Source organism: Arvicanthis niloticus, chromosome 4, assembly GCF_011762505.2.
Source record: "Arvicanthis niloticus isolate mArvNil1 chromosome 4, mArvNil1.pat.X, whole genome shotgun sequence".
Lineage (NCBI taxonomy): Eukaryota > Metazoa > Chordata > Mammalia > Rodentia > Muridae > Arvicanthis > Arvicanthis niloticus.
In genome coordinates this window covers 124,027,906-124,044,550 of record NC_047661.1, presented here as the reverse complement: position 1 = coordinate 124,044,550, position 16,645 = coordinate 124,027,906, and positions in this window count along the sequence as shown.

Sequence of the window (16,645 nt, the reverse complement as noted above, 5' to 3'; positions counted from 1 at the left end):
TTAATATACACACTGCGTTGATGAGATGTTTATGTGTGTGAATGCTATAGACAACACTTCCATTGTTTGACTACAAAGGCAAGTTTCTATCCTTTGTTGTTTTTACCTAAAGAACTAATGACAGTAATAATTATGATGAAATTATTATGGTTTAGTGAAAGTGTTCAGAAAGCATATTTAGTCAGCACTTTCTCATTCAGCAGAATCCTCATAGGTTGTCACATTGTACATTGCATAACAAGCAGGAAGAATCATGTAAGCAAATTAGATCTGAGGGAAATAAAGAAAACTGCAGCTGTACCTAGGAAGCTGTGCTTTCTAGTTAAGCAAGGAGTTACACTTCAGTGAGAGTGGATTCTGCCATTTTACCTCAGGAGTGCTGTCTACTTGGTGTAAAAACATTTCCTTGGGTTGAACATTGTGAAAATAATGGATGGATTAATTTTGTTCTATCTGAAACCAATGTACTAGGAAACTTTCTCAATAGCAACAAATGCATGACCAAAGGGTCTTTATCTTTAAAGGACTTATCCCATGGGCTTCTGAAGAGGGTCATGAAAGTACTGTAATGGGGATATTCAGTCCACCATAATATTACAAGAAAAAAGAGTCATTCATAACATACAGATATGTTGCCCACCTCATGAATATTCATAAACATTCAGACCTACTATAAACCTGTCCTGCCTTTCTTGATGGTAAGTTGGCTCCAATTGCTCTTTGGGATGCTTGCTTTGCTATATTGAGCAAGCTTCTACCGAAACTGTCTGTTTCTAGATTGAATTTTTACCTGTAAGTGGACAAGGTCACAGGAAAACCTATCACCAAGTAACACAGGGACAGAAGACAGCTTGTAATGATCCCTAATTTCTCATTTGCACCCGACACTGTCCTGCTATGTGCATGCAGGTTTGACTGTCAAGGGTGTCTGTCATTGCTCTGCTCTCCTGGCCTTGTAGGATATCTCACGTTAATGATTCTTTCCTTGGCCAAGTGAAGGGATTATGATTTCACAGGCTTAATGCTATCTACCACCATGTCAATTCTGTTGATAGCACTTCCATTTTTGTATGTACATTGTCTTTCTACTACACTGAAAATTCCACAAAGGAGGAGCCATTTCATATAAACTGAGGGGGAAATCATGTGGCAGTTCAAGTTTTTTAAAAGAACTGAAGAAATCCCACATTTCTGCTATGTATTGTATATTTAGTGCCCCAAATCCATGGAAATTACATAAATGCTTCCTTTGGAATATCAAATAATAGAAAGACTATAACTTGTATTCTTCTTATTTTAATTAAAGGACAATATCCATGGCTATCATTTGAATCCTCATAAATGCTTAGTGAAAGTTTTAATATTTTATCATGATGATGAAAACCTAGAGGAAGAGATTATGAATGAAGAAAAAGACCCATAAACTTAGGAATTCAGGAATTGTCTCAACTTGGATGTGTGACATTTGGTTTCTATTGCTTGTGATGGTGCGTACAGCATTGACCAGTTGTCCCATTCTTTCTATGTACACAATATAATAAAGCATATGAACTGCATATGGACTCTCATTGTGTACTAACAGCAGGTCATTTTTGGGCACTAGTCAGGCAAACACATCTCAACATGCTCCTGAGTAGGTTCACTTAGAAAGGTCAAAGTTCAGAAGAAGAAGAAAGCAGAATGGAGCCCATTGCTCTCTTTAGGCCTGCTGCCTGCTTCCCATTAGGCCAGCTGCCTCTGTCTCATTAGGCCTACTGCCTGCTTTTCATGAGCGTCCCTTCCTAAGCTTCATTAGGACCATTGCCTTGCCTTTATTAGGAACATTGCCTCATGAGTTTTAGGCCAGATGCCTGATTTCTTTTGGAACCCCAGCACATGCAGCCGTACTTATCGACATGGACAGTCCTTTGGTTGTTCACTGTCTTCCTTAAAACACATGATAAACAGAGCTAATCAGTTCCCTTAGGACTGATGATAGAAATGAAGCAAAAATGTCCCAACAAAAGCATTTTTATAACCTCGGCATCACCCAGCCACCCTTATCTATTAGGATTCATCAGCTCCCTCCAGTTTGAAGTTGTGGTAATATTACCTTTTCAAATGAGTCATATCATACGAACCAGCCTTGCAGCAGAATGAATAAACAGAAATTGGTGTCATTAGTTTGAATTCATTTGAATTGGAACAAAAATAATTTGAAAGATGCTATTAGGTTAATTAAATATTTTATTTTCTTTATGTTTATTTATTATACATTGGGAAAGCAGTGATCTCAGTCTCAATGTGTCTTTGGTAATTACAAGGGAGAATATAGGTTAGTGTCTTTAATTTGTTCACATAAAAAGTAGATTATACATTCAGGTCATTTCAAAATAACTGCCATGGGTGTATAAATAAAAGCATTTTGTATACAAACTTTGGTTTTTCTTGTATAACTTACATAAATAGCAGTCAGAAAGAAATGTTTTCCTTCCATGTAAAGAAAATCTTTGTATATTCTTAGACTGATTAAAGTACAATTTAGCAGATTTAAATCCAAAGAATTGGCTTTTTGAAAATATAAGACAGCATCTAGTTTCCACAAGTAATATAAACTGACAACCCGGGTGCCCTCTGATCATATGAGTCTATGTATGTTTTATAAGCATGTTTGCATTAATGTATGTATATTAATGATGTTCCAAAATTGTGCAAAATTATGTTGGAACACTTATAAAATGACTCAAATTAAAAGTAAAACATTTTAAAATTTCTTAAAAATATTGACTTTGTAATAAAATTCCATAATATTTAAAACTTGTTTACTTGGGATTATTCATTATTGTCAAGAAGACATCATTTCTTTGGTAATCTGAGATTCTACTTTGCATGAAATTTCATATGTCCCAAGAATAAATGATTTTCACTCATTAAGAATCATGCAAAATGAGTTGAAATTACTATAGGCTGTAATTTACAAACCAGGACAAATACATTATCATAACATTTGGCTCAGAATGAATAAATATCCTCTGATTCCTGGTGAACAGACTTTTAGATAATTCTTTATTTTAATTCAACAAATATGGTAAGACACCATTTTCTAATTTCCATTAATGTTACAAATGTATTTGTCAGTCTGCTGCCTAGGCATGTTAGGGTGGGATAGTACATTCACCTGGTCAGTTTGAAGGCTCAGTCTCCATTCAAGGACCTCTATCTCATCCAGTGTAATCTAGTCCTAGACCTTGAGAGTTTTGAACTTAAAGGTGTGACTTTACTAGTCATTTGCATCTGAGAAGATGATAGTCAAAATCATTTTTTCTTGATAGTCTTGGTTAGATGACCTTTTCATTCAACACTTGGTCTAGGAATTATGACAAACATATTGGTCCAAAAGATATATTCTAATGAAATGTTTTGTTGGTTGGATTCATGCATCACAGTGATCACATGTCTTGATGTATTACTTGTCAAATTATTTTCTTGCCAATACACAGTCATAGATTTCTCTGCATCAAATCATATTTAAACACCTAGAAAAAAAAATAAGCACTCCACCTAAAAATCTTGTGGAAAGATAAAGTGCTAAAATGGGGTCATTGTCTACTGACATTGATTTGACATCCATCGTGAAGGTCACATTGCATGTTTCATGCATGCACTGATTTAAAACAAAGAGCGTGGGACAATAAGACCCTCTTACACTCCTAAAAAAAATCTTGAAGATGACAAATTGCATTCTTTAAAAATTCCTTATCCTACATAGGCAGATGCAACAAGACTCACTTACTTTTAGAAAAATCTGTTGTCTTGAGACTAGATTTTGGTTTTTTAATTTTTCTTATTTTATAATTTTATACCATATAAATATTTGACCTTTGATTTTAAAGTAATTTGATAGAAATTCTGACAGTAATGATTAAGAAAAAAGGCTTTTCTAATACTGTTTATTCAAATACTGAGGTTATTTTGAATATAAATCCACACTGTCTAAGAAGACTGCAAATGGGTTAGCTATCCATTGTTTAAGCCTCTTAATTACTGTGTTGGTTTGTATATGCTTGGCCCAGAGAGTGGCACTATTAGGAGGTGTGGCCTTGTTGGAGTAAGTCTGTCACTGTGGTCGTGGGCTTAAGACCCTCATTGTAGCTGCCTAGAAGTCAGTATCTGCTAGCAGCCTCCAGATGAAGATACAGAACTCTCAGCTCCTCCTGTACCATGCCTGCCTGGGTGCTGCCATGTTCCTGCCTTGACTGAATCTCTGAACCTGTAAGTCAGCCCCAATTAAATGTTTTCCTTATAAGAGTTGCCTTGGTAATGGTGTCTCTTCACAGCAATAAAACCCAAACTAAGACAATCAGTAAAAGTGTTTGTTTGAGACAGACCACTATCAAAATTGAGGTAAAGACAGTGGCAGAATGCAGATTCTACAAATGCAGTTGGCTTAGAGGGTCCAATATGCCAATGCTAAGTGTAATTGTAAAAGAAAATACTTCTTTGGTTTACTTCTAATTAGCTGAATTTATGATCATCTTTCAAAAGCTTTATAAGTATTTCTGACACCCATAGAGGGTTCTAGGTTGCAGATATAAAGACATATTTTAAAAATAAGATAAAAAAGGGAAAAGAAGAGGTGGAGGAGAAGAAGGAAAAGGAAGAGAAGGAGTAGGCAAAGGAGGAAGAGGAAGAAGAAATAAAAGAAGGATGAGGAGAAAGTTAAAAAGAAGGGGAAGAAGGAGGAGAAGAAGGAGGAGGGGGAAGAGGGAGAAGAAGAAGAAAAAGGAGGAGAAGGAGGAGGAGGAGGAGGAGGAGGAGGAGGAGGAGGAGGAGGAGGAGGAGGAGGAGGAGGAGGAGAAGGAGAAGGAGAAGGAGAAGGAGAAGGAGAAGGAGAAGGAGAAGGAGAAGGAGAAGGAGAAGGAGAAGGAGAAGGAGAAGGAGAAGGAAGTAAAACATAACTTATTATACACATCCCTGCTAAGGCATCCAGAGGTAGTAATTGGGTTGTAGTTGTAACAAAAACAGTCCTCTTCATTTTTCTTAGCATGTAAAAATATAATGCCAACCTTCCATTAAGATATGTGGCTCTGGCTTTGAAAGTAGAATAGTTTTATAGTTGCTGTTCGAGAGCTTTGAAACATCAGTAGAAGCAAATAATTCTACTCTGATTTCCCAAAATTCATTGATCATGTAATGAATTAAGATGGCTGTAGAGTAAGTTGTGCATTCCTTTCTAATCTCTTACCTAAAATGATTACACATCAAGTCTGCTCCTCTGCCCTTTTACTTCAGGCTGTACCTGGAGATTCCACTTGCCATCACATCCCAAATTGGAGACTCAGTCTGATCCTTCTCAGTCATTGTCCCCAGTTTTATTACCACCCAATATTCCCTCTCTATATCTTCAGGTTGACTTTACATCCTTCAGCACATAACTGACAGATCGGTCAACTTCCAGTGAGCAAGCTCTAGTCACTTGCTTCTATAAAACATGAGGAGAAAGAAGCAAACAAAGGAAACCAATAAAAGCACAACTTCTCAGTTCTCCATGCAAGCCTGTTTGCCCTCTCCAACAAGAGCTTAATCACCTTCTCCTCAGCACATCCCACCACTCACTGGAAACCCTCATTCCACCCCTAAATGATGCTTCTTTGTTCTATAACATCTTATCTTACAAGGAGGAAGGGATTTTGTCTTGGTTTAACCTGATAATTGCTTCCAACTCTCTCATTCCACATTTGCTCCATGCTCCCGAGGGTACCTTTGCTCTTTTTTTTTTTTTTTAAATGTTTATCTTCTTCATAGTCTATTGATTTCACAACATGGGCTTCTGACTGATTCCCACTTGCTCTTCCTAACTTTCTGGATAATTCTCAAGTTCTCTTTTCAATTTCAACCAGAGCTGTTTGGAAATGTTGACAGAGGTTTTGGCACAGGCACAATAGTCATTCAACAACAACCTCAAATTCAACAACTATTTGTTGGCCATTCTGCCAGGCGGTGGTGCAGATGTCAAACACATGACTAATAACTTGGAAGATGGTTGCAGCTGTCAGAGAGCCACCATCTCTACATAAAGGTAAGACCAGTCAGCAGACACTGTTAAAATTTATAAGCTTCCTATATGTGTTTATATGTGCTTAAGAAATATTTTTTATTTTGGTGGTGGAAACTGAACCCAGAGATTCTTACATATAAAACCTGTACTCTTTACTGACATACACCCCCAGAAAACAGAAGTAATGTTTATTGATAATAACCAGCTCCTTAACCAGGTTAAGTTATACCTAGAAGGAAATGATAGCTAGCTGACATATGCTTTCCAAAATGTTAAACCATTATGTTCATGGTATAATCCTATGTCATCATCAAAGGATCTGCTCCAGGCCATCCAATCCTGGGATGTTACTTTTAGATTCAAAGCCTTGATGACCTAAGCTCCAGAATACTACACTAATATTAAGGGTGCTGAGTTAAACAGTTTGATCAGCTAAAGCTGAGTTTACTTAATGATAAGAAGAGTGGGGGTGGATTTATAAATTTGAACATATAATATTTTATAGTTTCACAAACTAATGTTCTCTTCATATACTTTCCAACACATTTCCTAATTTCATATGCAATTCAAGTCATTTTCATGACATTTTATAGCCTTAAATGCTTTCATTGTAAAACGAGGCACTCTTGCATCAATACCTTCAGCCATGTATGGCCTAAACATGACTCAGGAATGACTTGATTCATGACCTTTCGTGCATTACGTGAAAACTCCTCACTGTGGTAGGCTTAAGTTACAACTTTAATATTGGTTTTTGGTGCTGCTTCTTTTGTTATTTTATTAAAAGAAAAATGCAAGAAAAAAGTGTGTCATGGAGATTGATTGTAATGGCCAGCTGTTACAATCTCAACGGAAGTATTAGAGCCCCTGCCTAAGGCGCACCGAAGAGTGCCAAGCCTCAGAGCAGCTCAGCTCACCCTACAAAGCACCACGGCCTGGAGTGAAAGCTGTAGTTTAAAAGTCTCCCAGAGACCCATTATTTGCAAATCATTGACACAACAAACTGTAACAACTCCGGTCCCCCTTGTCAATGCATGCTTGGGGAGCTTTTCATCCACTGAACCTTGCATGCTCAATAACTTTTCATACTAAAAATCCTTATGAAATTTCTGAAGAAAATGAGCAACTGTGCATGGGCCAGAATCTATTCTCAGCATTAAAAGAAAGAAAATTAAAATTGATTAGGTGGGCTGGTAGTATCATTTTTGAGAATGAACCCTCAGAAGTCCAAAGTTAGTTTTCATGTTTCCATATTGTTTAAAATAAAGCCAACTGCTTATTCAATTTTCTAGCAATAAAAAGCATTGAAAACATTCCTGTTGGCAAGCCTTCTCCTTTCCTCCTGCTAAGATCTTAAACATAAACTAATGGCTTTCCTTCTAAACTCAAGGAGAGGAAAGTACCTCTCTGGAGTGTCAGCCTGTCTGCCAAGTTTGAACACAGAGAATTTTCACTGCTTGGAAACTGACTTTTAAAACAGAGGACTGATAGTGTCAACAAAGAAACAGGTTGAGCTGTCAGTAGCCTCTGCAGGGGTGCTGCTCCTTAAAGAAGCACATGTACATGCTTGAGCCACTAATATTTTAATACATGGTACAGTATCCTTGTGGAAATGTAACTGGGTAGACTTTTATTTGGTCTCTAGACTTGATATTGTCTCTAAATATAACAACATTGAGAAATCTGTCTAATTTTTAGAAGAGAAAAACATACTCTGAAAAATGACAAGAAACTAGAGGCGTTTGATCTGATACAAGGAACCAAAATTTGGGGATATAGATAGGACAATAAGAAATGTCTGATTATTGAGAGTAGAGACACTAGAGTTGGAAAATGTCAAGATATGTAGCCAAATGATTGTGAAAAAAAAAAGATAGAAGAGAAGACTGTCTCAGCATATATGTACATGTGTGGCGTATGTGTGTGTATGTATGTGTGGGTAAACTGAGTATATATATACTATAAATAGAGATTCTTCATATACTTCTTGAATCTACTATGAGTCAATATTGTTATCCACCTGCAGAAATGGACTCATTCTCCCAATAGCTGACTTAGATATGAGTTATCTTCTCATGTTAACATTGAATCATGGAAACTATGATAACAGTGAACACCAAGAAGCCAGACTATATTTCTGTATTATTTTAGTTCATTTTAAAATAAACTATTTCAAAATACAGGTGACATTGGTTCATGTTAGTATCATGGTTATGGCTTATATTTATTCTATTCCAGTTATTTTATCTTATTAATGCAACTCACATTTTTATGTTAGATGGCTGAAGATTAAGTGTGTACATTATGTATTCTGGTCACCCATTCCCTACCTTCTTTTTTTGGATTTATTTATTTTTATTTATATGAGTACACTGTAGCTGTCTTCAGACACACACACCAGAAGAGTGAATTGGATTTCATTGCAGATGGTTGTGAGCCACCATGTGGTTGCTGGGAATTGATCTCAGGATCTCTGGAAGAGCAGTCAGTGCTCTTAACCACTGAGCCATCTCTCCAACTCTCCCCTACCTTCTTACACTCCTGATACCCCTTTCAATCCCTTCTCTTTCCTACCTTTCCCTTTGAGTACCCACTAGTACCTGATGAGGTCAGTGAACACACAACTGAAGGTGATGAGTCCTCTTTCCCCGGAATATATCAGTAGGAAGCAGTTCAGCCGTGAGAGGGTGGATCTCATAACTAACATTTGATAAAATGAAGCAGTGGATTCTTTTAAGCTTTTAGTTCATGTGTTCGATTCGTTGGGACATGCTTGGCTATGTACCACATGCATGCAATGCCCATGGAGGCCAAAGAAGACATTGTATCCTTCATAAACATATTACACATATCTGTGGGTGCAGCCACAATAGCTCTGTCATCTGCAAGAGCAACAAGCATTCATACCAACCAAGCTCCTTCTCCTGACCTTCATAATTTACTTTTAAGAAGTACATCTATTTCTGTGTCACTTTTCAACTTAAGAAAAAAATTAAACAAAAGGAGAGGTATCCATTTTATAGAAAAAAAAATGCCTCAGGTCTCCTTAAATATATCAGGCATACCTAGATTTCTCTCATGCCTTTGATTTTTCACTGGAATGGAAAAAGATAAATATATAGACTTCATGCTTCCAAATATATATTATATAGGTGCTACAGTGTCTCCATTTCAAGACTGTTTTGTCTTCAGGGCACATTTGGTGTTACCTGGAGAAAGTTTTGGTCTCGGTTTCCTACAGGGAAGGAGGATATGAATAACAGTTGAAGGAACGAGCCTGGGTATTCTGTGAAACAACCATAAGGCAAGGCATAGTTTCTCCCTACAACAACCGGTATGTCCAGGTCTCAATAGTACTGAGGTTGGGAAGCCTTCCAGAAATGGTAAGGATTGGATCCTTGTAGAATCATAGTGTTTATAGTCACAGATAGAAGTGTCTATGTGGATTTATAGCGACGCAAGTCTACATCGAAGTATTACTTTCTGTTAGTCTGAAAAAAACAGAGGCAACTTCGCTATAAACGTATTTGACTGCTCTTTTGGAAGAACCAGCTTTCAATTTCTCGTGTTTCATTAATTGCTGCTCATAAGTTTTTCATCTATTTTATAGTGCGATGATTACCCTACTTTTTTACTGAACTAAATGAACACAGAAGTATTTTGGCTTGTTTTTAATAAATAAATGCAAAGTTATAAAATCCTTATTTTAAAATATGCATATATTTCAATGCATGTTAAAAATCTTCACTGTTCTTTGTGAAATAATTTATCATTTCTATTTTCCATTAAAATTGTTAAGTATGAAAGTGTACAATTTAAATTTTCCTAAAGGGTGATTTCAAAGACGTGGCAGTTCCTTCTTGATTTCCTGCTTTAATTGACTGTTGATAAAGTATGATATCTAAATGACAATTCCTTCATTAATAATAATGTTAATTTTCCAAAGTTTTCAGAAATGGCTACGAATGGGTCTTAAATACAAAGTTTTGCAGGCATAAATGTACTGATATTTTATCACGTTTGTTAATTGGCAGTTCAAATTACTCATATCTGTTCACATTTGACGTATAGATTGTAATATTATGTCTTAAATTTGTAAATTGGTGAATTTTTCCTTTGGATGTTTTTCCTGATGTATAGAAATTAGATGATATAATTAGAGTATATTAATACTTTTAACTATTTAAGCTACTTTTAAAAGTACATTCATTCCTGTAGTGTTCTATGTATATACTTTACAGTATACTTCTGCCACCATCCAGATGGAAGCCTTCCAAAATCCACATACTGCTAATGTGACAGTTTTCGAAGGTTGGCTCTTTACACCGTTGTTGGACAATGGTCATATTTCTCCTTTAATGGTATTGTTTTTAGGACAATTTTCTTCTCAGCGGCATTGGCAAAGTCATTTTATTTTCTTTATTCTTGCTCTCTGTGTAAAGCTTTTCTTTTATTGATAGAAATAACATATAACATTGAATAGTGTCCTGGTTTATTTTTTTTTAACTAATCAGAAAATTTGGGGCTTAACATATTTAATTCCCAAATGTTGTCTCCATTAAATAATGCTGATTGCTGGTGAACATGTTTTCTTTGTTACTTTTTGTTTCTTTCTCTTTTGTTTGGACAATGAACAGTTTTACCTTTAATACACTGCATCTCCTAGTGAAAGGTACTAGTGAAAGACCCCAAAAGGGGACCCTCACCCAAGTCCGGACCTGCATGAACCCAAGGATACACGAGAAACCATCTTGATGCAATTGCAGAGGAGGTTTAATGACGAGGGCCCTTGGGCCAGAACATATCTCACGCAGGAGATAGAGGTTCCGACCCAGGACCCAGGAAACTTGGGATATTTATCAGTAGGGGTCGGGGAGAGCGGGAAAATTTGGCGCGGTTACATATGATTGCTTGCACTTTCGCGTGGCTACACATGATTGGATATTTCAAACATCAGCAACTTTCAGAACTGGCAAAACTTGCAGAACCTCGGACCTCCCAGAAAGGGAGAGAGAGAGAAGTAAACACCAGATAGCCCATTACTCACTTGGGCTTGTTTGGACTTGTCTGGGCACGCCCTTGCATGCCTTTATTTTTTGTCACTCTGCCCCTGCAGGGACTTAATATTTTATTATGACTAAATTTAACAAATTGTTGGTGGTTTTTGCTGACCATAAATTTTTTGTTATTGTTTCAACGCTGCTTTCAAATTTTATTTTCACACTAGGAGTAGGAAGTAGTATTGTTAGTGCATTGTATATCCTTGTATAGACTGTATCCTACTAAGCTGTATTACTTCCTACACTGTACCTTCTAGTACATCCCCTCTCTCTCTCTCTCTCTCTCTCTCTCTCTCTCTCTCTCTCTTTCTCTCTCTTGCATCTCTTACTATATTTCAGCTCCTAATGGAGTGTACTTCCTACCTCACTGTACCTTTTACTATACTGTATCTCCTCGTACATTGGATTTCTTACTACACTGCATTTACCGGTATATTCTGGCTCATCAGCATTGTAACTCTTGCTATACTAAATGTCTTAGTATATTGTATTTCTAGTGCGTCATATATTCTAGTTGATTCCCAATCTTCATAATGGTGGGACCCTTTAATACAGTTCCTCATGTTGCAGTGACAGCCCAGCTGTAAAATTATTTTCATTGCAACTTCACAACTATAATTTTGCAACTGTTATGAACCACGATGCAAATATCTGATATGCAGGATTTCTAATACGCCATCCCTCCAAAAGGTCAAGACCTGCTGTTCTAGCAGATCATTTAAGTTTTTATACAGTACATAATTTTCACAGAATTTAAAACCATGTTCACTACACATGCAACAGTAGGGTAGCAGGAGGCTTGACCCAACTTCCTGTCCTAACGTTCTTTGGTGTCACTTCCCAGAGTCCCTAGTGTTCTTACACAGATACAGTACGAAGCCATCAGAGCCCGTAGCTTCACCTTTCAACTTGTTTCAACAGCCATGGTGTTTTCCTGAGTCCCAGTATTTAGCCCATGTCAGATACCAACATTTCTACATGATTTTAAGCTTAAAAGTAAGGAGGCATTTAGTTTTTACCTCCAACTCTGAATTTTGTTTCCACTGTACTTGTGATTGTGGGAGAGTATATTTAACAGCATAAATTCCCTATACCATTTTGCTCAATTTGCCATTTTTGTTGTTGCTGTTTAACCTTCCTAAGTCAACTTGATGTGCCTCTCACAAAACTAATTGTATTTAGTTTTACACAGAGCACGTGGAAACGCAATGGTTGAGGACAAGACACTTCATACAAACTGTTCAGGAATCATGTGGGTTCTGAGAGCAGCCATGGAGGAGATGGGAACTCTTGGGTAGCTATTACAGCTGTAGACTGATGAACAATTGCCTCTGGGAGTGGGAAACAAAAAAGAAATCATGGGGCGTGCAACAGCCTTCTACTGAAGAGAGAAATAAATCAATAGATTATTTAGAACCGAGGTGAGAAGATGGCTGTAGACAGCACAAAATAATTTTCTTTCCTTTTAAAGTAATTTTACACGTCACACTGATGCAATGGTATGTCCACTTTGAAAAAACAGCCATTGTTCTCAAACTACTGAGGTCTGGAAATCATGTTGGCAAGCTTCATTTTGTTTGTTAGGCTGCTTGTGCATGTAATCTTGTTTAAAATAAATATGAATGATCTATCTTTGATTTATATTTTAAAACCACATATTCAAATACACAGCTCCAAATTTAAATGACTATATTCTTTCAGGATTTTAGAAAGTGGTGTAAGAATTTGGAGGAAGGAAGCTTGAGAAAATTCTCCAGATAAAGGGCATGGATCTTATCAATTTTACAACCTAAGAAGGTTCTTCACATTTGGGACTTTTCTTTTAATATTGAGCTGAAATTAACAGTGAGAGGGTAAATCGTATTACGGAGTATAAGATATTTGAAAACTTTTCCCTGATTAAAACCACGTTTTCCTCCCTTAAAAAAATGCTCACAAGGAACGGCAAAGTGATCACCCCAGAAAAACCTGCTTTCTATTTATGGAGCAGCTTGGCTCTGACTCTTTCTCTGTCTGCTCCCACAGGTAGGAGGGTTTTCTGTTACTGAATGATAACACATTCAGAATGTATGTTGAGTGACAACAGAAGAAGAGAAATGGAAAGCCCCTGCCCATCATGGTGAGCCGCTCCCCACCCCCATTGTGGCGAGCTGCCGCCCATCATGACGACGTAAGCTCAGTGTGGGCAGCCGCATCGGTGCTGAGGCAGGTGTAACTACCATACTTTTCCTGTAAATGTCAAGTAAGGAGTTCTAGCTTCTCTGGTCTTGTGGTCTCTATTACAACTATTCTATGCTGTCTTCGTAGCAAGAGAACAACCATGCACAAATATAAAGAAATAGGTAACGCTAAGTTCTTACAAAACAAAGAGAGGGAGTGGGCTGGATCTGTTGTGGAAGACACTCTTTGTGGTCCTTTGTCTTATGTCGCCAATAGATTACACATAAAGTGTTTTGTTTCTTCAAAATATTTGACAGTTTTTGAATAATATGATGGAATATGTGGGGCCTCTAACTTTATAAAGAGGTTTATTAGTTCATTATTTTCGAAATTCAAGAACCTTTTGCGGATATCGGCTCAGTTCTGAGCTGCATGCTATCACCATGGAGAGAGTAGAAAGGAAGCCTTTGGAAGCAGGCAGATGATGACCCTTGGAACCAGGAAAGAAGAGAACCCTTGAAGGACACCCTCTAACCCTCTTGAAGTCCACACTCAAACCATAGACAGCACATCATTTCAGCATTACATCACTTTACCGGCTACACAATGACACCTTCAGCAGTGTATAAAGTCAAAAGCTGGCGATATACAGACATGCTTCCTGGCAGAGATGAAAACTGAGATTTCCTGTGTTCTGAGGAATTAATACACAATTGTTTACAACTTGAAAAAGAACCGGAAGCTAGTCACCCATATTCAGTTCTGTGAGGACCTTGCAAACTTTAAAATATTACAGTCACCACTACTTATTCCAAAGTTTCCTGTTCTCCAAATGTGTAGCACCCAAAGTAAAGTGGAGACATGGGAAATTTACAGTATATTGATGTAAGGATGAAGAAATGCAGATGAAATAGGTCCGAAGTGTCCACATTTTCCATAAATCTCATTTGCTTACCTGTCACAAACACACTGAAAATTGCCACCTATATTTTGCTCTTCCACTGCATGCATGCATTTTACACTTATCTAAATAGGGAATCACTGTAATTGTTTTAATTGAAGAGTGGGGAAACACAGTAGGATGGGTATAAACTGACATAGATTAATCTTAGTAATAACCACTTTACTGAAAGTTGCTGAATCCAAAAATTTTGACATAGAGCAATAAGTAAATATCAAGCACTCCAGCTTTGTTACCAGAGCAGAGTTCAGTATATCCAGCAGAAAACTGTAATTCATGACTGCAATACAACCCACCAAAATGTAACATGTCCTTATGTCTCCAAACCCAATGGTACCCTATATTTTGTAAGAGAAGAATAGAATACAGAAAACACAACTTTACTTTTTCAAATATCTGCTATTGTACAATTTTAAAAAGAGATACATAAACCGATATTCACATATTATTATAAAAATAGGCACAAGTAAAAACAATTCCCTATATATAATGTGGAGATTACACCCTTTCAAGAAAAAAAAAATGAAGTGACAAAGCAGGGATAAAAAAAAATTGGAGAAACTTTTAAAAATTGCTTTAACGCTAAAAAATTAAGGAAGAAAATTAATAATGCTATTTAGAAAATGTAAAATTTGTTCCTTTTTATTTCGCTCTGTCAAATGAAAATATCACCCATGTAATTATTAGGTTTCTACTTCGCTTGATATAAAATGAATTGTTATATTGTAAAATTCCTGTTTGAAAAAGAAGTAGAACATAAGTTTGGTTATTAGATCATTTAGGTCTGACTAGTAATAAAATCAAAACCAAAACTATTTTTAAAATTACTTGGTTTCCTTTAATGATTGCCACCAGCCCTCTGGGAGATGGCATATCACAGAAATAGAGCATGAGCTATTTGCTTCCAGACCTTGCACATATCACATAAGGGCCATAAAATGACTCTACAATACAGACGTGATGAAACCACTCAGACATTTTACTGGTATTTGGTAAAGTTCCAGGTAACATATTTTGAAATAGTTGGTGAGTCTCTCTCTTCTTCTCAACCAACCCATCGACGATGTAGCTAGCTGTATCATACAACTTTCATTTGGTTGATTTTCTTGGATCAACAATTGGGTCAACATATAATGCATGTAAATATTTATTTGTAATAAAGGAGTTTGCGTGCAGTGTTTAAAAACTACAAGTTTCCTTTAAATTCACATTTGCACTTTACCTACTTAAGCATTTATAATCACTATTTCACAGATACAGTTATAGGCAAACACCAGAGTTCAGAGATCCTTGAGCACCTGCTCTCTTCCAATTAAATATTTACAATTATAGGATTATTGCGATTATTGTCGTTAAAGTGCATTCATTCAATCTCTCAGCCTTAAAGGAAAGCTGGGTATTCCCACAGAGGTATGCCTTAACCAATTACTGCGTAGAGTTCCACAAGGTCATCTACTTTAATTTTTGTCAAGTGTATCTTCACATGTCTTCCAGGCTGTCTCTGCTTTCCTTTAGCTGCCTGGTAGACATCACCTTAAGAGTCTCTGCAGCAGCTGGCCCACCATGACTGTGCAGCAGACAGCACAGGTCCCTGAAGTGTGAAAAGTACAGAAGTCTTAAATGGTTATGTGAAGGACTATGCATACTCAGAAAAAAAAAAATCATCTGTCCTCCTGCAGTTATGCCCCAGTTTAGTTTGGTTATATACATATATAACTAAATAATATATTTATGCAAATATATAATAAAAACACTCTGATGTGCAATCAGATTAGATTAAACATGAGTGTTCTCTGAGCAATGCAATAGCAGGCAATGAGTCTAGTAAGGTTCCCAATATATGACTTGTTATGGCTCCTAAGGTTAGATAAACCTTGGTGTGATGCCACCAGGACAGAAGATGCCACATTAATTTATGTGCTTGAGCTCTCTGGAAGACTGTGTCTTCTTAATTCGGAATCTTTGCCATTTTCTGCCATTTCATTGAAGCCTTCCTCTTGGCGTATCTGCATTTTTTATCTGCCTCCTGCCCTTTGCTTTCAAATTGCTTTTCCTTCAATCCCACCCTGAATATAAATTACAGCTGCCTTCTGTGTGGTCCCATAGCAGTGTGTATTTCCTAAAAGGTGCCAGTGATTAAAAACAGTGGTACTGCCTGTTGGTGTTCATGAGAGGAGCCTTCTTAAAGCCATAGCCTGCATCGGGTAAGTGAAGGTTTGATGGATATTATTGGAAAAATTAATGAATGCCTGCCATCATACCAGAATATAAAAGAAACATTTCCTTACTGAGTGGACCTGATTTCCTCTTTCTAAGCTTCCTTATCTACTGGAATAGAATTCTAAAATGTTGGTAATTTTTCCATTTCATTTTAACTGGAGTGTATCTCTTTATTATAGTTACTCAAATAACAAACTATCATTTTAA